Source organism: Carcharodon carcharias, chromosome 18, assembly GCF_017639515.1.
Source record: "Carcharodon carcharias isolate sCarCar2 chromosome 18, sCarCar2.pri, whole genome shotgun sequence".
NCBI lineage: Eukaryota > Metazoa > Chordata > Chondrichthyes > Lamniformes > Lamnidae > Carcharodon > Carcharodon carcharias.
In genome coordinates, this window is record NC_054484.1 from 71,012,608 (window position 1) to 71,038,059 (window position 25,452).

The 25,452-nt window shown below is 40.8% G+C and overlaps 1 protein-coding gene across 4 annotated transcripts in view; it reads right to left on the bottom strand.

The window, feature by feature from the left end:
- caska (calcium/calmodulin-dependent serine protein kinase a) overlaps window positions 1–25,452 on the bottom strand; it is a 494,230-nt gene that overhangs the window by 355,120 nt on the left and 113,658 nt on the right. The window lies entirely within an intron of this gene.

The window sequence follows — 25,452 nt, forward strand, 5'->3', positions numbered from 1 at the left end:
ACTGATGCTTAAAAGATTAGCATTGCTGATGGCTGGTAAGTAACCTAGCCCAGATGGAATGCATCCTAGATTGCCGAAAGAAGCAAAGGTAGAAATAGTATGGACACTGGATATAGGAACAGTGCCAGAGGACTGCTAATGTCAAACCATTATCCAAGAAAGGGGAGAGGGATAAACCAGAAAATGAATAGGCTTGTCAGATAAACATCAGTGCTGGGCAAGTCATTGAAAACCATCATTAGGGACAAAATACATTTTCATTGGAAAGCACGGGTTAATCAAAGAGAACCAGCATGGATTTTTTTTAAAAAAAGGCAAATCATGACAGATTAACTTATATTTTATGCAAAGGGGAAGAAGAGGAGTTTGATCAATTGGGGGTGCAGTAGTGTTTGTATACGTGGACTTTCAGAAGGCATTCAACAAAATGCCCATTGGGATAGTCAAGAGGAGGGAGAGAAAAAACAAGGAACCATAGGCCAGTTAGCATGGCATTAGTAGTAGAGAAAATGCTAAAAACTATTTTTAGAGCCCTGGCAATAAAGCACTTCAAAAATCAAAAGATTAGGCAGACTTGGATTTATGAAAAAGGAAGTGTTTTACAAACCTGTTAGAGCTTTTAAAGGCTGTAACTGGTAGGGTAGATAAGGGTGGCAATTTAGTCTACATAGGTTTTCAAGAAGCATTCAATAAGTCACACAAGGTTATTACACAAAATTAAGGTTCATAGGATGGGAGGTAATATTGAGGATTAGTTCACAGACAGATAACAGAGTAATAATAAACGAGTCATTTTCAGATAGGTCAGCTATAACTAATACGGTACAACAAGAATCAGTGCTCCAGAGTCTACTATTTACAATCTATATGCATAGCTTAGTGAGGAGATTGAAAGTAATCTATGCAAGCTTGATGTTAATAAAAAGTTAGGTGGGAAAGGTGTGAAGAGGAGGCAAAGAAGCTGTAAAGGGATATAGACAACTTAAATGACTGGGCAACGTGGCAGATGCAACATAATGTGGTGAAATATAACGTGGCAAAATATAATATCATACACTTGGGTAATAAAATAGAAAAGCAGAATTTTTTAAAAAAAGGTATGAGACTAGGAAATGCTGGTATTCAGAGAAACCTGTTTGTCCTTGTACATGGATCACAGGAAATTAATATGCAAGTACAACAAGAAAGTATGAAAGCAAATGGTACATTAGCCTTTACTACAAAGTGATTACAGTGCAAGAGTGAAACCACACCTTGTCAACTGTTTTGGTCTCCTAACACAATGAAGGATATACTTGACTTGGAGGGAGTGCAAAGATTCACTAAAACTAATTCTTGGGATGAGGGGACTCTCCTAAGAGGAGAGACTGAGTAAACAAAGCCTTTCGACCACCAACAAGGCAGAAATCAAGAGTATAATGAAATACTCTCTACTTGCCTGGATGGGTTCAGGACAAAGCAGCCCACTTGATTGGCGCCCCATCCACCACTTTCAACATTAACTCCCTCCACCACCAACTCTCAGTGGCAGCAGTGTGTACCATCTACAAGATACACTGCAGAAATTCACCAAAGCTCCTTCAACAGCACCTTCCAAACCTGTGACCTCTACTACCTAGAAGGACAAGGGCAGCAGATGCATTGAAACACCACCACATGCAAGTTCCCCTCCAAGCCCCACACCATCCCGACTTGGAACTGTATCATTCCTTCACTATCGCTGGGTCAAAATCCCTTCCTAACTTATGAACAAGGAGGAGTTTGCCAAACGGCCCCTCGAGCTTGCTCAGCCATTTAATAAGATGATGGCTGATCTGATAGTAACCTGAAATCTACATCCCACTGGCCCCCGATAACCTATCACCCCTTGCTTACCAAGAATCTATCCACCTCTGCCTTAAAAATATTCAAAGACTCTGCTTCCATCACCTTTTCAGGAAGACAGTTCCAAAGACTCACAACCCTCAGTGAAAAAATTTCGCCTAATCTGTTTTAAGCGGGCAACCCCTTATTTTTAAACAGTGATCCTAGTTCTAGATTTTTTCACAAGAGGAAACATTCTCTCCACGTTCATCCTGCCAAGACCCCGAACCTTCAGGATTTTATATGTTTCAATCAAGTTGTCTCTTACTCTTCTGAACTCCAGTGGATACAAGCCTAGTCTGTCCAATCTTTCCTCATAAGACAACCTGCCCATTCCAGTTATTAGTCTGGTAAACCTTCTCTGAATTGCTTCCAATGCATTTACATCCTTAAATAAGGTGACCAATACTGTACACAGTACTCCAAATGTAGTCTCACTAATGCCCTGTACAACTGAAGCATATCCTCCCTACTTTTGTATTCAATTCTCCTCCCAATAAATTATAACATTCTATTAGCTTTCTTAATTACTTGCTGTACTTGATACTAGCCTTTTGTGATTCATGCACTAGGACACCCAGATCCTTCTGCACTGTGGGTGTACTTACACTACATGGACTGCAGCCGTTCAAGACAACATCTCACCACCATCTTCTCGAGGGCAATTAGGGATGGGCAATAAATCCTGGCCTAGCCAGCGACACCCAAATCACATGAAAGAATAAAAAACCAGGCTTACATTGCTAGGGCTCAGAAGAATGAGAGATGATCTCATTGAAACATAAAATTCTTAAGGGGCTTGAGAGACTGTTAAGGTATTTCCCCTGGGCTGGGGAGGACTTCACATTTCTCCACGTGAACCCCATCAGTCCATTTTACCATCCTGTATCATCCTGAAGCTCTTGCTAAATCCATTACACCTTCCCTGAAAAGTGGTGCCTAGCATCATCCACAATACTCCAGCCAAGGCCTAACCAGATTATAAAGACCTAGCACGATCTCTTAGTTTTTCTATTCCTCTATTTGTAAAGCCCAGTTACCGAAATGCTCCTTCAACCACCTTATCGACTTGCTGGTCCATTTTTAAGAATTTGTACATGAGCATCTCAGGATCGCAGTCTCAGAATATGTGGTCAATCATTTAGGGCAGTGATGAGGAGAAATTTCTCTACTCACAGTTTGTGAATTTTTGGAATTCACTATCCTCAAGAGCTGATGCTCAGCCATTGAGTATATTCAAGACAGATCAATAGATGTTTGAATTCATGGAATCCAGGGCTTATAGGGATAAGGTGGGAAACCAGAGCTGTGGTTAGAATATCAGCCATGATCATATTGAATGGCAAAGCAGGCTCAAAGAGCTGAAGTGCATACTTGTGCTCATATTTAAGTTCTTACAAAGGTGGATGTCCATGTAATTAAGGAGAAAGTAGTGGTATGGATACAAAATTGGCTCATTGACTGGAGCCAAAGGGTGGCAGTGGCTGTATGTTGTTCATACTGGGAGGTGGTTTGCAGTGATGTTCCCCAATACTCAGCTTTGAGTCCATTACTTTTTTCAATGTTTATAAATGACCTAGATTTGGGTGTACAGCATTATCAAGTTTGCAGATGATACTATCTACTATTTTGCAAAGTTTTGTGATGAGGATAGTTGTAAACTTCAGGATGACACACATAGGATGGGGTGCATGTGGAGAAGTGTGAAGCGACAATTTGGGAGGACAAATGTGGAAAGGCAGTATAATATAAATGGCACAATTTTGATAATTGTAAATAAGCAGAGGGATTTTGGTGCCCATATACAAATTCTTAAAGATGGACTAGCAAGTTGATAAGGTGGTTGAAAGAGTACTTCAGTAACTTGGCTTTACAAAGAGAGGAATAGAATAGAAAAACTAAGAGATCATGCTTGGTCTTTATAATCTGGTTAGGCCTTAGCTGGAGTATTGTGGATGATCCTAGGCACCACAGTTCATGAAAAATGTAATGGGTTTAGAAAGAGCTTTACCAGGATTGAAGGACTTCATTTACAAAGAGAGGACTATATTCCTTGGGACAGAAAAAACACTCATTCTGGATGTAGATCAATGAACAGAGATCACAGATCTAAAATCATTGACAAAAGATCTTGAGGGGAGATGAGGAGAAATGATTTCATTCTGAGTTATCTCATTCTGATCTGGAAAGCCCCACCTGAAAAAATGACGAAAGCTAATTTCGTAAATAATTTTATAAGCGTATGCAACAGGTATGTGAGAATAAGGAATGAGTTACAGACAAAAAACAGGGCTGCACCTTTAAATATAACTGTTCTGTCAAAGAGCAAACACAGCATGGTATGGTGAAATGGAATCTTTCTCTACTGCAAGAGATCCAGGGCAATTTGGATCCAAAATTGGCTTAGTGGCAAGAGGCAGAGGATGATGGTTGAAGGATGTTTTTGCATTTGGAAGACTGTGACGAGTGGTGTACCGCAAGGATTGGTGCTGGGACCCTTGCTGTTTGTAATGTACGCTAATGACTTAGACGTGAAGTTTGGAAGTATGATCAGTAACTTCGCAGATGACACAAAAATTGGTGTCGTAAATAGGGAGGAGGAAAGCCTTAGACTACAGGACCAAATAGATTGGCTGGTAAGATGGGCAGAGCAGTGGCAAATGGAATTTAATCCTGAGAAGTGTGAGGTGATGCATTTTGGGAGGATTAACATGGCAAGGGATTACACAATGAATGGTAGGACCCTAGGAAGTACAGGAATATCCATAGATCCCTGAAGGCAGCAGCACAGGTAGATAAAGGTGGTTAAGTCGGCATATGGGATGCTTGCCTTTATTAGGTGAGGCATAGAATATAACAGCAGGGTGGTTATGTTGGAGCTGTATAAAATGCTAGTTAGGCCACAGCTGGAGCACTGTGTGCAGTTCTGGTCGCCACACTATAGGGAGGATGTGATTGCACTGGAGAGGGTGCAGAGGAGATTCACCAGGATGTTGCCTGGGCAGGAGCATTTCAGTTATGAAGAGAGACTGGATAGGCTAGGGTTGTTTTCCTTAGAGCAGAGAAGGCTGAGGAGGGACCTGGTAGCGGTACACAAAATTCTGAGGGGCATAGAAAGGGTAGGTAAGAAGAAACATTTCCCCTTAGCAGAAGTGTCAATAACCAGGAGGTATAGATTTAAGGTATGGGGCAGGAAGTCTAGAGGGGACTTGAGGAAAAATCTTTACGCCCCCAAATCTGGAACACACTGCCTGAGGCAGGGACCTTCACCATTTTAGTAGTATTTAGATGAGCACTTGAAATGTCATTGCATACAGGGCTACGGGCCAAGTGCAGGAAAATGGGATTAGAATAGGTTGGTGCTTGATGGCCAGCATGGACATGATGGGCCAAATAGCCTACTTCTGTGCTGTATAACTCTATGACTCTTAAGTTTCTACAATTTTATATCATGGGGGAAAAAAAGGCTAAGATCAATAGTACCAGATAATCACTAAATTCCATGCGACACATTAATCACAAATCCAAAAAAAAAATAGCGGCCTGGATTTTGTGGTTGTAACGACGGCAAAATTGTCAGAGTACCCCAACATTTCTCTGTGAAACTGACAACAACTTCTAAGAACGTCAGAAATAAGAGTAGACGACCACATGGCTCATCAAGCCTGCTCCGCCATTCAATATGATCATGGCTGATCTTGGGCTTCAACTCCATTTTCATGCCCGCTCCCCATATCCCTTAATTCCCTGAGATTGGAAATCTGTCTATCTCAGCCTTAAATGTATTCAATAATGGAGCATCCATAACCCTTTGGGGGAGAGAATTCCAAAAATTCACAACCTTTTGAGTGAAGAAATTTCTCATCTCAGTCCTGAATCATTGGCCCCTTATCCTGAGGCTGTACTCCTATGTTTTAGATTTCTCCGACCAATGGAAACAATCTCTCAGCGCCCACCCTATCAGGCCCCTTCAGAATTGTGGAGGTTTTAATGAGATCGCTTCTCATTCTTCTAAATTCCAGCCTCTCATCATGGGACAACCTCCCAGGGACCAATTTAGTGAACTTTCGTTGTACCACCTCCAATGCAAGTATATCCTTTCTTAAAAGGTGGAGAACAAATCTACACACATTACTCCAGATGCGGTCACACTAAAACCCTATACAACTGTAGCAAGACTTCTTTATTCTTGTCTTCTAATTCCCTTGAAATAAAGGCCAACATGTCATTTGCCTTCCTAATTGCTTGCTGCACCTGCATGCTAACTTTAGGCGTTCCTTTTAACAGCACACCGAAGTCTCTTTGACCATCAACACCTACAAATTTCTCACCCTTTTAAAAAAAGGTCTGCTCTTTTATTCTTACGGCCGAAGAGAATAACTTCACATTTCCCTATATTATACTTCGTTGGCTATCTTGTTTTCCACTCGTCTAACCTGTCTATATCTCTTTGCAGCCTCTGTGTCTTCCCCACAACTTAGCTTTCCACCTAGTTTGGCAAATAGCAGACGCCCCAGCACTGATCCTTATGGAACTCCATTATTCCCTACCTGCCAACTTGAAAAAGCCGCGCTTATGCCCACTCTGATTTCTGTTAACCAGTCCTCCATCCATGCTAATATATTACTCCTAACTCCATGAGCTCTTTTTTTTTTTAAACCTATTAATCTTTTGTGCTGCATCTTACTAAATGCCTTTTGGAAATCCAGGCATACTACATCAACTGGCTCCCCTTTATCTGCCCTACTAGTTACATCCTCAAAAAACTAATAAATTGTCAAACAGGATTTCCCTTTCCTAAAACCTTGTTGACTTTTCTAATCATACAATGCTTTTCCAAGAGCATTGTTAAGACTTCCTTAATAATAGATTCCAGCATTTTCTCAACAACTGATGTTAGTTCACTGCTTTCCCTCTCCCTCCTTTCTTGAAAAGTGGTGTAACATTAGCCAACTTCAATCTAGTGGGGCCATTCCTGAATCTAAATAATTTTAGCAAATCATAGGTAGCACATCTACTATCTCTGCAGCTATCTCTTAGAGCCTTAGGGTGAAGGCCATCAGGTCTCGGGGATTTGTCAGATTTTAGACCCTTAAGTTTCTCCAACATTTTATCTCTGCTGATGTGAAATTCCCTAAACTCCTCACTCTTATTAAGCCCCTATGATATTGTCTATTTCTGGTATGGAACTTGTGTCTTCCACTGTGAAGAGAGACTAAATATTTGTTCAATGAATCTACCATTTCTTCGTTCCCCATGATTATTTCTCCTGTCTCTGCTTCTAAGGGACTAACATTTATTTTAGCTATTGCATTTCTTTGTATATACTTATAAAGCTCTTACAATCTGTTTTTACATTTCTGGCTGGGTTACTCTCAGATTCTACTTTTCCCTTTTTATCAACTTTTTGGTGGACCTTTGCTGGTTTCTAAAACACTCCTAGTCCTCAGACCTGCTACTGTTTTTTGCAACATTGTAAAAGCCTCTTCTTTTAATCTATTATCCTTAACTTCCTGAGTGAGCCACGGAAGGGTCCTTCTTGCTAAATTTTTGTTGTTCAATGGAATGTATTTTTGTTGAACATTTTGAATTGTTTGTTTAAATGCTTGTTCATTTACGTCCATAACTTGCAGTCTATTTACCCAATTAACCGGAGCCACTTCTCTCCTCATACCCATGTGATTGGCTTTAAGTTTAAGATTTCTGTCTGTGATTGGAATTAACATGGAATTGAATGGTATTATGGTCACTATTTCCCAGTGGATCTTTTACTATGATATTACTAATTAACCCTGCTTCTTTACACAATACTCGATCTAAGAAAGCTTTATCCATAGTTGAGTCCACTACATATTGCTCCAAGAAACTGCCATCGGATCAGACAGCTTTTACACCATTCTTGCCAATTTAATTGTCCAAGTCGATATGAAGATTAAAGCCCCCAGAATTATTTCATTTCCTTTGTTACAGGCTCCAATAATTTCTTATTTAATGCTCTGCCCAATGATGTAACTACTGTTAGGGGGCCTATAAACTACTCCTACCAGTGTTTTCCAATTCTTGCTATCCCTAATTTCCATCCATACTGATTCTACTTCATGATCTTCCGAGGCCCGATCTTTTCTCACTAATGTCCTTATGCCATGCTTTAATATAAGGGCTACCCCACCTCCTTTACCATTCTGTCTTCTTGAAACATTATGTATCCTGGAATATTTATTTCCTAACCTTGATTACCTTGTAACCGTGGCTCTGTAATGGCGATTAGATCCAAATTGTGTCACTAATTCATCTATCTTATCGCAGACACTTTGTGCATCCAGATAAAGAACCTTTAATTTCATTTTTAAAATTTCTATTGCCTGCAATGACCTTATTCACTGACATACATTTTTGTCAAACACACTGTCCCTTCATGTTCTACTCTGGTTTGTCTTTACCCACATCACTATAGTGTTCCGATACCTCGACATTTCGCTTTGGACTTCTAAGTTTCCCTTTACCCAGACCATCCCCACCCCCTATTCTTTTAAAGTCCTGTCCACAGCCCTAGTTATACGACTGGCCAGGACACTGATCCCAGCCCAGTTCAAGTGTAGCCCATCCCAACGGAATAGCTCATTTTTGTGAGTACTGATGCCAATACGCCATGAATCAAAACCCCTTCTTCCCACACCACTCTTTGAGCCACACATTTAATTTTGTAATCTGTTTAACCCTATGCCAATTGGCACATAGCTCAGGTTGAATGTAGTCATCTCTGGATTGCTAAGTTGTGTGTTTTAATTTGGACCCTAACTCCTCAAATTCTCTTAGCAGAACATCATTCCTGGTCCTACCTATGTCATTGTTTCCCACATGGACCACGATAACTGGATCCTCTCACTCCCATTTCAAGTTTCTCTCCAGCCGTGAGGAGATTTCCTTAACTCTGGTGCCAGGCAGGCAACACAACCTTTGGAGCTCCCTGTCACGGCTGCCAAGAACAGTAGCTATTCCCCTGACTATACTGACTCCTGTCATTATCCCCTTTACTCCACCCACTTGAATGGCATCCTTCAGCATCTCATGGTCAGCCCACCGATCCACCTTGCTGTCCTTCTCCTCATCCACACAGGTAACAAGCACCTCGTACCTGTTGGACAAAGTCAGGGGCTGAGACTCCTCCATCACTACATATTGGGTCCCCATACTTGCCTGACCTGCAGTCACACCTTCCTCTATTGACCAACTCAAGTTCTGCCTATCCTAAGGGATGTGACCGCCTCCTGAAATAAAATGTTCAGATAATTATCCCCTTCTCAGATGCATCACATTGCCAGCAGCTCTGCCTCCTGCTCAATGACTCTGAGCTGAATCTCAAGCCACAGACACTGTAGACGCATTTGTCCTGGATCATACTGGTGTCCAGGGGCACCCACATTCTGCAGTTGCAATACATTATCTCCCTTGCCATCTTCATTATGGGTTAGTTAATTAATTACTTTTTCTTAATTAATTTATAATTAATAAACACTACTACTCCCAATAACCTTTACTGCTGCTAGTAAACGATGCTATCAATAAAACCGTAGTCATTAATTACACTTTTCAAAAAAATGTGCAAAATACTCACCTGCCAATCATTAACTGTTTCCCTGTGACCCCATACTTTGATTACTACTCTATCCTTTCACGCTGCTTTCAGACTCTCTCGCTGTTAATGGCCCCACTGTTCCTCTTGTACCTGGTGCCTTTAAATGCAGTAAAACAACAAAATCCAGAAGCCACTGCAAATGATTCTTTGCTCCTCCACAGCATGTATTATTGAAGTCTTCACAGATGGAAATCATATAGAAATCACTGAAATGATGTGAATTTCCAGTTATGATGTCATTAGGTTTGCTTTAAAAATCCTTGTAAAAGGTTATACCTTAAGAAGGTGTAACTTGTTAGTATCTAATAGGTTAGCTATTTAATATCCATCAATCGTATAGTTTAAGGTAATAAGGTGAGTATTGATTCGTTAATTATACTCAAATGTGTATATAAAGACGACTCAGCCAGAACTCCAGGGATTGTGTTAGAGTGGAGATTGCTCTACGGTGAGTAATAAACAGTCTCTACCAAAGCATCCCAGTCTCTGTCTTCTTCACAACCAGACTTGAGAATTCTCTGACATAACTGGGTTTTTAAACAGTGTACTAAGCGATAATGATTGAACAACCTCTCTCCCAATTTTATATAATGTCAAACTTCTCCATTCCATGAAATAAATTCCATAGGCCTTTTTAAAAAAGGTATATATTTTGTTTGATATTTCAGTTTCTACCTCAATGCTATGTTTATGCACCAAATTTTCATTTCATTTTGTCAAATTATAAAAAGTGTGATAAACCCTGCATATTACTTCCATGGTTTGCTAAATGTGAAAATTTATGAATACGATTAGCTACTTAGTCTGCTTGATAACAATTATTGTCGGACAGGAGAGATCCTCTTAACTGGCACCAGAATGAAATTAACATTGGGAATGGTGAAATCCACGCCACAGAGCTTGTTAGGTCTTTGTGGCCAGCTTCCTTCAAGGTCAACAGTAAGTACAGTAATTTTGCCACTGACTGAAAAATCTGACCCATTACATACATACAAGCAAATGGAGAGCTGATTTTCTCAACACAAAATGTTTTATTACGTAGGCTAGACAAAATTAAGCATCGAAAACAAGAATTTTGAAAAGTTTTATTAATTTGAAACAGTGACCAAGCTAAATAAAGTTAAATATGAAATCTGCAGTGTTTGATCTTGCTTCAGTTTAGATTTATTTCTTGAAAACCTGAATGTGGTTTCGTAGCCTGCGATTTATAGCTGTCAGTCAGTTTGTTATTTGCCTGCCAGTTGGGATGGACTGAAATTTGTGATTTGTAATGTATATAGCAATGGTAAACAGGGTTATTGTTCAGAGTGGCACACGATCTCCCAGATTACATTGTGAATGATTTAATTTTTTTTAATATTCATTCATGGGATGTGGGCATCACTGGCTAGGCCATCATTTATTACAGGGCATTTAAGAGTCGACCACATTGCATGTAGGCCAGACCAGGTAAGGATGGCAGATTTTAGTGAAACAGATGGGTTTTTACAATAATCGACAATGGTTTCATGGTCATGGTCTTTTAATTCCAGATTTTTATTGAATTCAAATTCCCCCATCTGCAGGATTTGAACCCTGATCCTCAGAGTTTACCCTGGGTCTCTGGATTACTAGTCCAGCAACAATACCACAACGCCATCACCTGCCCCTATGTTTTGAACTACAGAGAACATGGACTGTCCATGGAAAGATGACTTTGTAGAAAAGGTACCTGGACAACAACCAACTTCTGGAGGCCAAATTAAATGGGGTTGCCCTCATCACGCAATCACCTTTCATATAAAGTTGCTAGAAAAAGCAGCAAGCTTGAGGATTGGGAGCAGTTTAGAATTTAGCAAAAGAGGACAAAAAGAGGTGGATTAAGAGGGGGAAAAATAGGAGTATGAGAGTAAACATGCAAGGAACATAAAAGCAAACTGTAAAAACTTCTATAAATATTTAAAAAGAAAAAGATTAGTGAAGACAAACGTAGGTCCCTTACAGTCTGAAATGGGAGAATTTATAATAGAGAACAAGGAAATAGCAGAGCAATTAAACAACTACTTTAGTTCTGCCTTCACTGAGGAAGAGACAAGTAACTTCCCAGAAATACTAGGGAACCAAGGGTCTAGTGAGGAGGAATTGAAGGAAATTCGTCTTACTAAAACATTAGTGCTGGAGGAATTAAGGGAACTGAAAGCTAATAAATCCCCAGGGCCTGATAATCTACATTCCAGGGTACTAAAGATGGCAGCCACGGAAATAGCAGATGCTTTGGTTGTCATCTTCCAGAATCTACAGAATTTTGGAACAGTCTCAGAAGATTGGAGGGTGGTAAATGCAACCTCACTTTTTTAAAAGAGGGTGGGGAGAAAACAGCAAATTGCAGACCATTTAGCCTAACATCAGTAGTAGGGAAAATGCTAGAGTTTATTATAAAGGATGTGATAACAGGACACTTAGAAAATATCAACGGGATTAGACAAAGTCAACATGGATTTATGAAAGGGAAATCATGCTTGACAAACCTACTGCAGTTTTTTTTTGAGGACGTAACTAGCAGAACAGATAAGGGAGAACCAGTGGATGTGGTATATTTGGATTTTCAGAAAGCTTTCAATAATGTCCTACATGAAAAGTTAATGTGCAAAATTAAAGCACATGGGATTTGGATATAATGGCACGAATTGAGAATTAGCTTTCAGACAGGAACCAGGGTAGGAATAAATGGGTCTTTTTCAAAGTGGCAGGTGGTGACTAGTGGGGTACTGCAGAGATCAGTGCTTGGGCCCCAGCTGTTCACAATATATATCAATGATTTGGATGAGGGAACCAAATGTAATATTTCCAAGTTTGCTGACGACACGAAACTTGGTGGGAACGTGAGCGATGCGGATGGTGTTAAGAGGCTTCAAGGCGATTTAGACAGATTGAGTGGGCAAATACATGGCAGATGCAGTATAACATGGATAAGATTGAAGTTATCCATTTTGGCAGGAAGAACAGAATGGGAGAGTATTATTTAAATGGTGGTAGATTGGGAAATGTTGATGTACAAAGGGACCTTGGTGCCCTTGTACACCAATCACTAAAAACAAGCATGCAGGTGCAGCAAGCAGTTAAGGCAGCAAATGATATGTTGGCCTTCATTGTGAGAGCACTTGAGTACAAGAGCAAGGATGAGAGCACATCTAGAGTATTGTGTGCAGTTTTGGTCTCCTTACCTAAGAAAGGATATACTTGCCATAGACGGAATGCAATGAAGGTTCACCAGACTGATTCCTGGAATGGCAGGATTGTTGTATGAGGTGAGATAGGGCCAACTGGGCCAGTATTCACTGGAGTTTAGAAGAATGAGAGGAGATCTCATTGAAACGTATAAAATTCTGACAGGGATGGACAGACTGTCTGCAGATGATATTTCCTCTGGCTGGGGTCTCTAGAACAAGGGGTCCCAGTCTCAGGATATGGTGGGGTAGACCTCATTTAGGATTGAGACAAGGAGAAACTTCTTCACTCAAGGGGTGGTGAACCTATGGTATTCTTTACCACAGAAGGCTATGGAGGCCAAATCACTGAATATATTTGAGGAGATAGATTTCTGGATTCTAAAGGCGTCAAGGGGTATGGGGAGGGCACAGGAGTACAGCTTAGAGATAGAGGATCAGCTATGATCATATTGAATGACAGCAGGCTTGAAACAACCGAATGACCTGCTCCTGCGATTTTCTATGCTTCTATGTTTTTCTATGGAACTTTTATAACTTGCATTAGTCCACCAATATCATAGCTGAGAGCTTCAATTGGGACTGAATAGAATGTTCACAGCACAGGACATCACTCAACTTGACGTATCCATGCCAGCTCTCCAAGAACAACTCAATTTCACTCCTCTGCCTTTTCCTAGTAGCCTCTGAAAATTGTCAGATAATTGTTCTCTTCCTTTTTGAAAACCACAATTGAATCTGCCTTCACCACACTCCTTGGCATTTCAAGTTCTAACCACTCACTGAACAACAACTTTTCCCTCATGTCACTGTTGCTTCCTTTGTTAGTATTGCCCAACCTTCCCTCCCACCACTAATTTGCTGTCAGCCACAAATTTAGAAATTGCGTCAATTCCAAAGTCCAAATCTTTAATGTAAATTGTGAACAGCAGTGGTCTTAGCAGAGTCCTTGTGAAACACCCATTTTCCACCTTCTGTCAATCTGAATAACTGCAGAAAAATCCTGATGAGTTGAATCCCAAGGGATCCACCCACAAGTTCAGGTTAACCAAAGCTTCGTGATAGCCGATGAGGGCCCATTCCCACATGAATGTATCTCTATGTAACCTCATATGCCTACAAACACTGTCTATGTCAAAATCAACAGACTCAAATGCTAAAAGAAAATACAAGCAATAAACGTGAGAGAAAGTCTTTATTCAATTTGTTCACACCTTACAATGGCCTGACCTTGCAAAGTTCCGGCCTTCTATATTGAAAAATGTAAAGAGTTAGCTCTGGAAAAACTCTAATTTTTTCTAGTGTGCTGTCTTCGGACACGCAAGATATAGTCCACCGTCTTCAATGCAGTCAAACAATGTTTTCAGGTTGCAAAGTGAAATCCCCGAGCAGCGCTACAGCCTTTGCTACAGCGACTAGGGAAACAGGTGGGCAAGTACTACACTTGCATCATGTGTCAGTTGTGTCATGCAGTGTACGGCACCGTCCAACTCTATGTAAGCTTCCGTGGCTGTCTCTGCTGGAGTTTCCATGTCAGTCACCCGCAGGTGGGTAAAAAATGCCGTGTCACTGGATTGGTTGGCCTCACCCTGCTCCTCCTCGCTCTTGACATCTTGTGCCACTGTAACCTGTTTGAACCCAGCATGGTGAAAGCAGTTGATCTTCCACGCCTACTTCATCATGAACATAGCCTCTAGAACAGGTGGATTGTATTCCTGCTTCTCAATGGTCTCGCTAACTGGAGAGATCAGTTGCCATCAGTAGTGGGTTTTCAGGTTCCTAATCACCTCCTGATCTGATGGCTGGAGCTTGGCCATGGTGTTCGAAGGCATAAGCATCAGCTTGATGCTCTTCGGGCCGACAATGTTGAGGTGTGTAGGGCAGTTGTCTGTAACAATGACAATCTTTCGCTGATAGGTTTTGTCCACTTTCATCTGGGTGATCCAGGCCATCCAGGCAGTTTTATTAGCTTCATTCTGCACAGGTAGTGCCTTGACATTATCGAAGCAATGTGGCTTCTTGGACTTCTTTATCACAAGGAGCGACAGCTTTTCAGTGCCATTCATGTTGGCACAACCACAGCAGCGATGCATTCCTTGCTCTGCTTTCCACCATCACCAAAAAGCAGGCTGGCAAAAGATGATAAAATAGACCAATTTCATTCATGTTAAGGTGGTCTCGCTGTGCATATTCATGCAAGACACGGGAAAGACTATTTTGGAGCTAATCATCTGTCATTGCTGCCATAACTGTCGCACCCTCACCACATATTACGTGGAAGATGATGCCATGTCTCATCTTGAATTGGTCCTGCCATCTGTTGCTGCAGGAGAACTCCATGTGGCCCAGCTTTTTTGCGAGGGTGACTCCCTTTTCCTGCAGGATTGGCCAGAGATGAAACGTTTCCCACTCAGGCTACCTTGAGCCACATTAACTGAACTTCTTCAACATCAGTATAGGCAGCCGTTCTCATCCCCTTCCTTGCTGAAGGGAATGCCTGCTTGCTGAACTGTTCCAAGATGTTCACTTTGTGTTTCATAATAGTGGACAAACTTTTATGGTTAAATCTCCCACTCGTTTGCGATGCCCATTTTCTGCTTTGTGCCACAGTTTGACTTGCTGTATCAACTTCACCTTCACGTGGTTGAGGGAGGGGGCAGGATTGGCAGCTCCGGGATATAGGATCTTCAGAAGAGACAAGGGAGGGGGTAAAAGAGAAGGAGGTATTGCATTATTAGTTAAGGGGTCAGTTATTGGAGTAAGGAGAGATGATGGCAGAGGCATCGAATGAAGCTTTGTGGGTACAGCTTAGGAATAAAAAAGGGGCAGCCACATTGTTAGGTGTTTATTATAGACCCCCAGATAGTCAGGGGGAAATTGAGGAGCAAATATGTGCACAATTTGCGGGGGTGTATAAAAACAATAATTGGGTAATTATATATTATGTTATATATAAGGTGATTTCAACTTTCCCAACATTAATTGGGATAGGCAGTGTTAAGGGATTGGATGGAGTGGATTTCTTGAAATGTGTACAGGAGAACATTTTAGGTCAATATGTAGAGGGTCCAACAAGGGAGGGCGCAGTGCTAGACCTAATTCTGGGGAATGAAGCCAGACAGGTGGCTGAGATGGTGGGGGAGCATTTTAGTGAAAACGACCACAGCATGGTAAAATTTAAGCTTAGTATAGACAAAGAAATAGACAACTTGCAAAAAAATGTTTTGGATTGGGGGAAAGAGTGGATTTTAGTAAAATAAGGCAGGATCTGGCCAAGGTAGACTGGAAACAGCTACCTGTGGGGGGGGGGGGGGGGGGTTGTTTAAAAAGGAAATGGTGAGGGTGCAGGCTCAACATGTTCCCTATAGGGTGATAGGAAGGTGTAATAAGCCCAGAGAACCATGGATGACCAGAGATAGTCAGGATACAATGAGAAGAAAAAGAGAGGTTTTTAGCAGTTACAGGGGGAAGCAAATCAGCGGAGGCATTAGTGGAGTACAGAAAGTGCAGGGTGGAGCTTAAGAAAGCAATTCGGAGAGCAAATAGGCGATATGAAAAAACTCTGGCTGGTACAAGTAGGGAAAATCCCAAGATATTCTACAAGTGTATCAATGGGATGAGGATAACCAGGGAAAGAGTAGGGCCTATTAGGGACCAAGGGGGCAACCTATGGGTGGAGCCAGGAGACATCAGTAGAGTGTTGAATGAATATTTCACATCCGTCTTCGCCCAAGAGAATGAGGATGAAGGTATCGAACTCGGGGAGAGAGACTGCGATGTTCTTGAGCAAATTGATATTGGGAGTGACAAGGTACTGGAGGTGTTGGCAGGCTTAAAAGTTGACAAATCTCCAGTTCTGGATGATTTGTGTCCCAGGCTGCTGAGGGAGGCAAGGGAAGAGATTGCAGAGGCTTGACCCAAACTTTTAATTCCTCTCTGGCCACGGGGGAGATGCCAGAGGGCTGGAGAACAGCTAATGTGGTTCCGCTATTTAAGAAGGGTTGTAGAGATAAAACATGGAACTACAGGCCAGTCAGTCTCACATCAGTGGTAGGGAAACTATTGGAGAAAATTCTGAAGGAGAGTATCTATCTCCACTTGGAGAGGCAAGGTTTGATCAGGGGTAGTCAGCATGGCTTTGTCAGAGGGAGGTCATGCCTAACAAATTTGATTGAATTTTTTGAGGTGGTGACCTGGTGTGTAGATGAGAGTAGTACAGTTGACGTAGTTTATATGGATTTCAGCAAAACATTTGACAAGGTCCCACATGGGAGACTTATAAAGAAGGCAAATGCACATGGGATACAGGGTAATTTGGTAAGGTGGATTCAAAATTGGCTTAGTTGTAGGATGACAAAAGGATGCTTTAGTGACTGGAAGCCAGTATCCAGTGGCGTACCACAAGGGTGTGTGCTGGGTCCCCTATTATTCGTCATTTATATAAATGACATGCATGACTATGTGGGGTGTAGGATTAGTAACTTTGTGGATGACACAAAGATTGGCCGGGTAGTTAACAGTAAGGTTGAGTGTCTTGGGCTATAGGAAGATATAGACGGGATGGTCAAATGGGCAGCTAAGAGGCAGACGAAATTTAACCCTGAAAAGTGTGAGGTGGTACACTTTGAAAGGAGTAATTTGACAAGGAAGTATTCAATGAGTGGCATGACACTAGGAAGTTGTGAGGAACAAAGGGACCTTAGCATGTGTGTCCATAGATCTCTGAAGGCAGAGGGGCATGTTAGTGGGGTGGTGAAAAAGGCATATGGGACACTTGCCTTTATCAATCAAGGCATAGATTACAAAAGTAGGGAGGTCATGTTGGAGTTGTATAGAACCTTGGTGAGGCCACAGCTGGAGTAGTGTGTGCAGTTCTGGTCGCCACATTATAGGAATGATGTGATTGCACTGGAGGGGGTGCAGAGGAGATTCACCAGGATGTTGCCTGGGATGAAACATTTAAGTTATGAAGAGAGGTTGGATAGACTTGGGTTGTTTTTGCTGGAGCAGAGAAGACTGAGGGGCAACGTGATCAAGGTGTACAAGATTATAAGGGGCATGGACAGGGTGGAGAGGGAGCTGCTGTTCCCTTTAGTTGAAGGGTCAGTCATGAGGAGACATAAGTTGAAGGTGAGGAGCAGGAGGTTTGCGGGGGGGGGGGGAGGAGGAGGAAAAATTTTACCTAGAGGGTGGTGACGGTCTGGAATGCACTGCCTGGGAGGGTTGCCTCACATCCTTTAAAAAGTACCTGGATGAGCACTTGGTGCGTCATTATATAGGGCCAAGTGCTGGTAAATGGGATTAGGTAGGTAGGTCAGGTGTTTCTCACGTCACTGCAGACTCGATGGGCCGAAGGGCCTGTTCTGCACTGAGATTCGATTCACACCAATCGACAACACTCGACTTTCTCACAGGTTTAGCCAAAATCACAGGCTTTTCATGTCCTTTCACAGGGAGATCTTGATGTCAAATGATGGCTGGCCCAGTGCTCCATGATTTCACGCTTTGTGTGGTCTAACTGCACTTTGATTGGTTGATGCGATCACATGACAAGCTTAGGCAAATCTGGCTAATCCAGAGTTACCAGTTTGGAATGTTGGCTCATAATGGTCATCATTCTATGGGATTTGCTTTTCTGCTAGTGGGAATGATTGACAACTTCAACATAACTGGAATTTCGTGTCATTCAAGTTGACTCATCGCAATTTCATCGTGCCCTTAATTCCCACTCTCTGCTCTGTCTTGAAGTCAGTTAGCAATCCATTATGGCACGTGTCCCAGCTCCACATTGTCTGGCCTTATTTATTAATGTATTATGGGGCAGCTTATTGGAGGCCTTTTGAAGATCCAAATACACCTCCATTGTCTACCCTCTGTCATCACCTCAAATAATTCAATAAGATTGGCCAAGCAGGATTTTTTATTTTGAAATCCATGCTGCCTATTCATTATTATATGCCTCACTTCTGGATGTTCTTCTATTCTTTCCTATCATAAGGATTCCGTTATATTTCCTACCACTGCGGTTTAAGCTGAATGGTCTATAATTCCCTGGATATGGGGTGTCCTTCCTCTTAAATATAGAAATTACATGAGCCAACAGTCCTCTGGCATGGTATTTTTTTTTCTAGATATGTAGAGTAATGCCTCTGCTATCTCTTCCCTACATACTTTTAAAATATGTGGATGCAATTCATCTGGGCCAGTTGATTTAACTTTTTTTATTTTAAAATATGCTTCTTTCATTATTCATCTCAACATTCAACATCATGTCTAGCTGTTCTATCTCCCTGCTAAATACTAGAACAAAATAATTATTTAATATTTCTACCATCGCTCTGTGGTATTATCCTGTCCATCCCTTATTGATCCTCTTCTCATCACAGTCTTTTTTACTGGTGTGCCATAAAATATTTTATTGTTGTTTAATGTTCATGAACAATTTAATTTCATAGTGCCACTTTGCTTTCCGAATTGATTTTTTTAAAACTTATTTCCTAATGTCTTTATATTTTCTCTTATTAGGCAATCTTCTTCTGTCTCTGTACTTAATTTATGCCTTTTTTCTAACCATCAATTGTTCCTTTAAGTCTTTATTCATTCGTGGAGACCCACTAATGTTTAATTTGTTCTTTCCTTTCAGCAGAGTATATTTTCCCTGCACTCTGTTGAATGCCGTTTTAAACTTTTCCCATTGTTGTTTCCCATTTTATCTTCCCATATTCTTTTCTTAGTCCTGCAAAACCAGCTTTCTTCTAATCTATTAAATTGGGTTTCGTCATATTTATTTATGTCCTTCTCTATCATCTTAAAGCGTATTATATTATGGTCACTACTGCTGAGATGTTCCCCAACTTCTACTTCTCTTATTAGCTCTAGTTCATTCCCCATTACTAGTTCCTATAACTAATCTTCCCTTGTTGGGCTTTTTACATATTGGGTTAGAAAGGAGTCTTGTACATATTGTAGGAACTCAATCCCCTTTTCCCCTAAATCGGTCTCTTCGGTCCAATTAATATCATGGTAGTTGAAATCCCCCATGATTATTATTCAACATTTTTTACTCAATTCCCTAATTTGTTTGCATAATTCTTCCTCTACCTCCCTTCCACTATTAGGTGGTCTATAGACTACACCTATTGCGAATGACCCTTTATTATCTTTCATCTCATCTCTTTATCCCTACTACCATTGTTATCCCAAATAGTACAGTTCCACCTTCCTGTTTGCCGCCCCCTATCTTTTCTAAACAGGTTTTCTCTGCAGCGTTTAATTCCCAATCTTGATATTCCTATAGGCTTGCCTCAGAATCTCTACTATGTCTAGTTCCTCCCAATGCCTGATTACCTCCAGCTCCTCTGTTTTACTCCAGACACTGCAGAGACACTTCAACTCAATTTTAATAGGATTTCCTCTCACTAAATGCTTAACCATTTTTTTTAGACTCTTGAGCAGGAGCTGACCAATACTGACAACAATGGACAAACTATCAACATGTACAGGTAGGCACTAAGAGTTTGTGCCTGTTGCAAACTGGAGTAAGACTACTTTTGAGATTTCATTTTGGAGCTTTAACTGTTAAACCAATAAACTGCAGCTCATTTGTTCTGGCAGAAATGTTTCTCGGGCAACAGTACATTCCAAGATGCTGTATTTTCTGTTTTTATTTCCGATTTCCAAACATCTGCAGCATTTTGCCTTTGTTTTCATATACTAATCTAGTGCTTTTAGATCCCCCAATTTCCATCTGCTTTCACAGATTCTATCCATCCATCACTTCTTTGAGTTAACGTTGCCTTCAGGCATTCTTTCATCATCTTGTCTCTTTCATGGATTGACTCCCTCTGCCATCAGACTTTCTGCCCTTCTATTCCTTAGCTTTCCTCTCTTTGCATTGAGGTAGATAGCTTCCAAATTGACAACTCATCTTTGCAATCTCGTCCAACCTACAATTTACTGAGTCCCTGAACTCTGTTCTACTGGCTCTGTGCATTAACACACCCACACTCCCTTTGACCAAGCTTCAGCATTCTAGGCCTCGGTCTCCAGAATTTCATCCTCGAAACCCTTTTATCTCTCCTTCTCCTTGATCTCCTTTAAAGACCCTTTATAAAACTCACTCCTTTAACTAGGCTACTGTGCAACATTTATAATATTGCCTTCTTTGACTCAGCATCCATTTTTTGATCATGCCTCTATGAAACATCTTGGGATGATTTTCAAAAAAGGCACTATACAAATACAGGCCAATATTATTGTAAGAGAGAGCACTACAATCAACTCTGTTGAAGTTTCACTGCCAAACTTGGTTTTAAAGTTTGAGCTATAGAGAATAGCTCAATCTGTTTGTTTCGAGAAATAAGGATTTAGTTCATTTTACATTTAATGAAACTTGTGGAGGTGAGCTAGTCTAAGAAAGCATAGGCCATTCGGTCCCTTGAGCTGACTCCACCATTCAATAAGCTCATGGCTGGTGTGATTGTGGCTGATCAAAAGTTGTCTAACTCAATCATGAATATATTCATGACCCAGCCTCCACTACTCTCTGGGGGAGTGAACTCCACAGACTAACGATCCTCAAGAGAAAAAAATTCTCAGCTCAGTCTTAAATGGGAGATCTCTTATTCTTAAACTGTAAACCCTAGTTCCAGTCTTCCCCATAAGGGGAAACACTCTGTCATGTCCTGTCAGGATCTTACATGATTCAATTAGATCACCTGTCAACTGCTAAACTCCAATGGATACAGGCCAAACCTGTCCAACCTTTCCTCGCAAGATAAGTCCTTCAATCCAGTAATCAGTCAAGTGAACCTTCTCTGTACTGTTTCTAATGCAATTATATTCTTTAAGTAAGGAGCTAAAACTGTACCACAGTACTCCTGATGCAGTTTAACTAAGGCCTTGTACAGCTGAGGCAATATTTCCCTACTTTTACACAATTCTTCTAGATATAAATGACATTTGCCTTCGTAATCATGCTGCACCTGCAGATTAATTTTCTGTGATTCATGTACCAGGACACCCAGGTCTCTCTCTACTGTAAAGTCCTGCAGTCTCTCCCCATTCAAATAATATTCTGCTTTTCTACCCTTCCTGCCAAAGTGGATAAGTTCACATTTTCTCACATTATACTCCATCTGGCAAATTTTTACACACTCACTTAACCTATCTAAATCCCTTTTAGACTCTTTATACCCTCTTGACAACTTACTTTATTGCCTTTGTATCATCAGCAAATTTAACTACAATACATTCAGTTCCTTCATCCAAGTCATTGGTATAGATTGTAAATAGTTGAGGCTGCAGCACTGATCCCTGTGGAACTCCACTAGTAATAGCTTGCCAGCCTGAAAATGCTCCTTTATTCCTTTTCTCCTCTTCCTTTTAGCTAACCTGTCCTCTATCCATGCTAACATGATTACCTGCTACATCATAGCCTATTATTTGGTGTAGTAATCTTCAATATGGCACCTTATCATTTGCCTTTTGGAAATCGGAGTACACTACATCTGCAGGTTCCCCTTTATCCACCTTATCAGTATTTCCTCAAAGAACATTAGACAAACATGATTTCCCTTTTACAAAATCATGCTAACTCTGCCTGATTGTATTATGATTTTCTAAATGTCTTATTAGTTCCTTAATAACAGATTCTAGCATTTTCCCTATTTAACTTATAAATTATGTAAAAATGTGGGTTCAGGGGTCCAGGTGTTGTGCCACCACCACCCCTGTGAATGACATGTTGGTAAAATATGGAAATATATTTACTCTTCAGCAAATAAGGTCAATGCTAACCTGTCTTTCATTCTGTTTTTCTGAACTTAAAAAAATGTTAGTAACAGTAATTACAGGAATGCTTTCCAGGTTTAAATGCATGGCTCCTTGAACTTTTGCAGTTAAATAGTAAACCCTTAATGAGGGCTCATAGCTTCATTCATTCTGAAAGTAATTTAGACGAAAATGCAAATATTAATGAGTCTTCGAACGCGTATCACAGCATTTAGGTAGGAAATTTAATGTGTCTAGAAGCTTGACTCGCAGTTAAACCTTGGAGCAAAAGCATAAGTAACCTGTTTAAATCCCATCAAAATTTACATCAGCTTTTATTTTACAATCATTGCACTACAAAGCTCAGTGTGGTTCCATATGCACTTCATTTTCTTGTCTTTGTACATACATAAACATCCCCAAATTCATGCTATGATAATTGCAGTACTCTCCCACCAATCTTAGATTCAATTTTAGCTATTCTGGCCAGACTCCAGAAGCTTTATAACCTCCTGCTTATTTCCACTGTGGGGAATCTTCCTTCCCCTGCCTAATCCTGAGTTTGAGAAATGAGCCTCATTCAGCCTATGCTATGATCTTGAAAACTCATCTCTGCCTGAATGACTCACTGTGGAAGCCCTGATGTTTTTGATTTTTTTTGTGATGAATCCACAGATCAGACACAATTCAGCTAATAGACCCTATGCTGCCTATCAGGTGGGGAAAACGTGATCCAGAAAATGGTCTAGGAAACTTCAATACCAGTGAGAAAGATGAGGCCAGCCGCCACAAGTTAGCTACATTAAAATTAACCACCTTAGCCTAGCTGCAGTCAATTGTTCATTGACTAGAGACACATCAAAACTAAGAGCTCATTTTTTATGAAGATCACAACATCCATCCTAGGTTGTTTTCTCCCCACATACTCGCTTAACCCACCTATGAAACAAAAAGCTAACCTGCTTTGTCGTTTTGTCCACCTCAAATCAGAAAGAGACAGTTGGCCCGAGGCTACAGAAGTGAGAACTGGTAAAGGACAGACTTTTAATATTCATGTTGCTAGAGGAACTTAACAGGAAATAGGGAGGGATGAGGTCATGAAGGGATTTGAACACAAAAATGGAAAGTTTAAACTATAGACACCTCCAGTGAATTTGTGATAGGGAACTGGAACTCTGCCCACAAGGAGGTGGAAAAGATGAAAACTTTCAAAAGGAAACTGGATGAGAACTTGAACAAAAACTTACAGGGCTACGGGAAGCTGGCATGGACTTGATGAGTCAAATGGCCTCCTTTTCTGTTATAATGGTTCTGACTATGTATAGCAAGTATGCAGAATCTGATGCTAGTGGCTGTTCAAACAAATGCTGTTTATAGTTTTAAGTCAGATTTAGAAGGGCAACAGTGCAACAAACTCTTGTAATGTGTGGATGCAATTTGTGGACAATCATGGTTCCTCAGTGTATCCAAGGACAGCATGATAGCCTTCTAGAGTTGGATCTGTTTTCATTCAGGAAACAGAAACTTAGAGAAGATATGGTGCTTTTAATGTGATGAGGTAATGAGCTTCTGCACAGTTGAATAAGTTATTAAAATGAATAAAGCTGGGAGCTCTAGAGGCACAATTATAATAGATTTAAGCCAAGAGTTAAGTTATATGTTAATAAGTATCCCCCCACTCCCTTTGAGTCAAAACCCTTTGGAACAGATTACCGAAGAAGAATTTGGCAAGTACAGATTCCCTGCAGCTCGACTAGTTCTCGAGTTATGGTAGGGAGATTGTGATATCAGAGTGCAGCGAGGCTCACTAGCCTTCTATAACTTCATTTGAATGCCTTTATGAGTCAGAGAGAAATGTCCCAAAGTGTTTTTTAATTGTTAGATTTCTTTTTATTTGACTGCCAGAAGTTTAAATGACTAAACTGCTAGTCAATGGTGTACGAAGATGCACAGCAAGATGGGTGGATTGGATGGATGACAGTAATAGAAGTGGGAGGACTTCAACACTATCTTTTCCCTCAATTGCAAAAAATTAGTAACAATAAATTTTCACTCAATGGAAATCGGGGGTCCTTAAATACCTTCGCTAGTGCTATGTACTTTTCTTTTTTTATGCCATCAAAACTGAAGCCACTTGTACAAAACGCAGAAAGTAAAGGAGAGATCACAAAAGGAATAAGGGGACCTATAAAGAATATGGGGATAGATAAGCAGCTAACATAAAAGGGAACCCAAAAGTAATTTATGAATGCATAAACTCATACAAGGGTATTCAAAACAAGAGCTGAACTGAGAAAGGACATAAAAGATGATGTCCTTTTAGAGATAGAGGGCATGTCTGTGGTTACTTCATCAGTCTTCACTAAAGAAGAGCATGCTGCCAATGTAACAAAGGAGGAAGTAGTAATGGAATATGATAAAAATATATAGACACACTTAAAAGTACTCAGGAAAATCATGAAGTCTAGATAGAGTGCGTCCTAGATTACTGAGGGAAGGGTGAAAATTGCAATGGTTTTGGCCAGGATCTCCCTATCCTCCTGAAGGGTTGGTAGAAGCAGATTCAATAATATTTTTCAATAGAAGTTTGGATAAATGCTTAAAGGGAAAACATTTCCTATGGACTATGGAGAAAAAGAGAAGAGAAATAGGACTATTTTTTCTTTATATTCGTTCCTGGGGTATGGGTGTCACTGACTAGACCAGTATTTATTGCCCATCCCTAAATGCCCTTGAGAAGGTGATGGTGAGCTGCTTTCTTGAACTGCTGCAGTCAATGTGGAGTAGATACACTTACAGTGCTGTTAGTGGGGTGGGAGGGGGTCTTCCAGGATTTTGACCCAACAACAGCGAAGGAGCAGAGATACAGTTCCAAGTCAGGATTTTCAGTGGCTTGGAGGGGAACTTCCAGGTGGTGGTGTTACCATGTGACTGCTGCCCTTGTCCTTATAGATGGTAGTGGTCATGGGTTTGCAA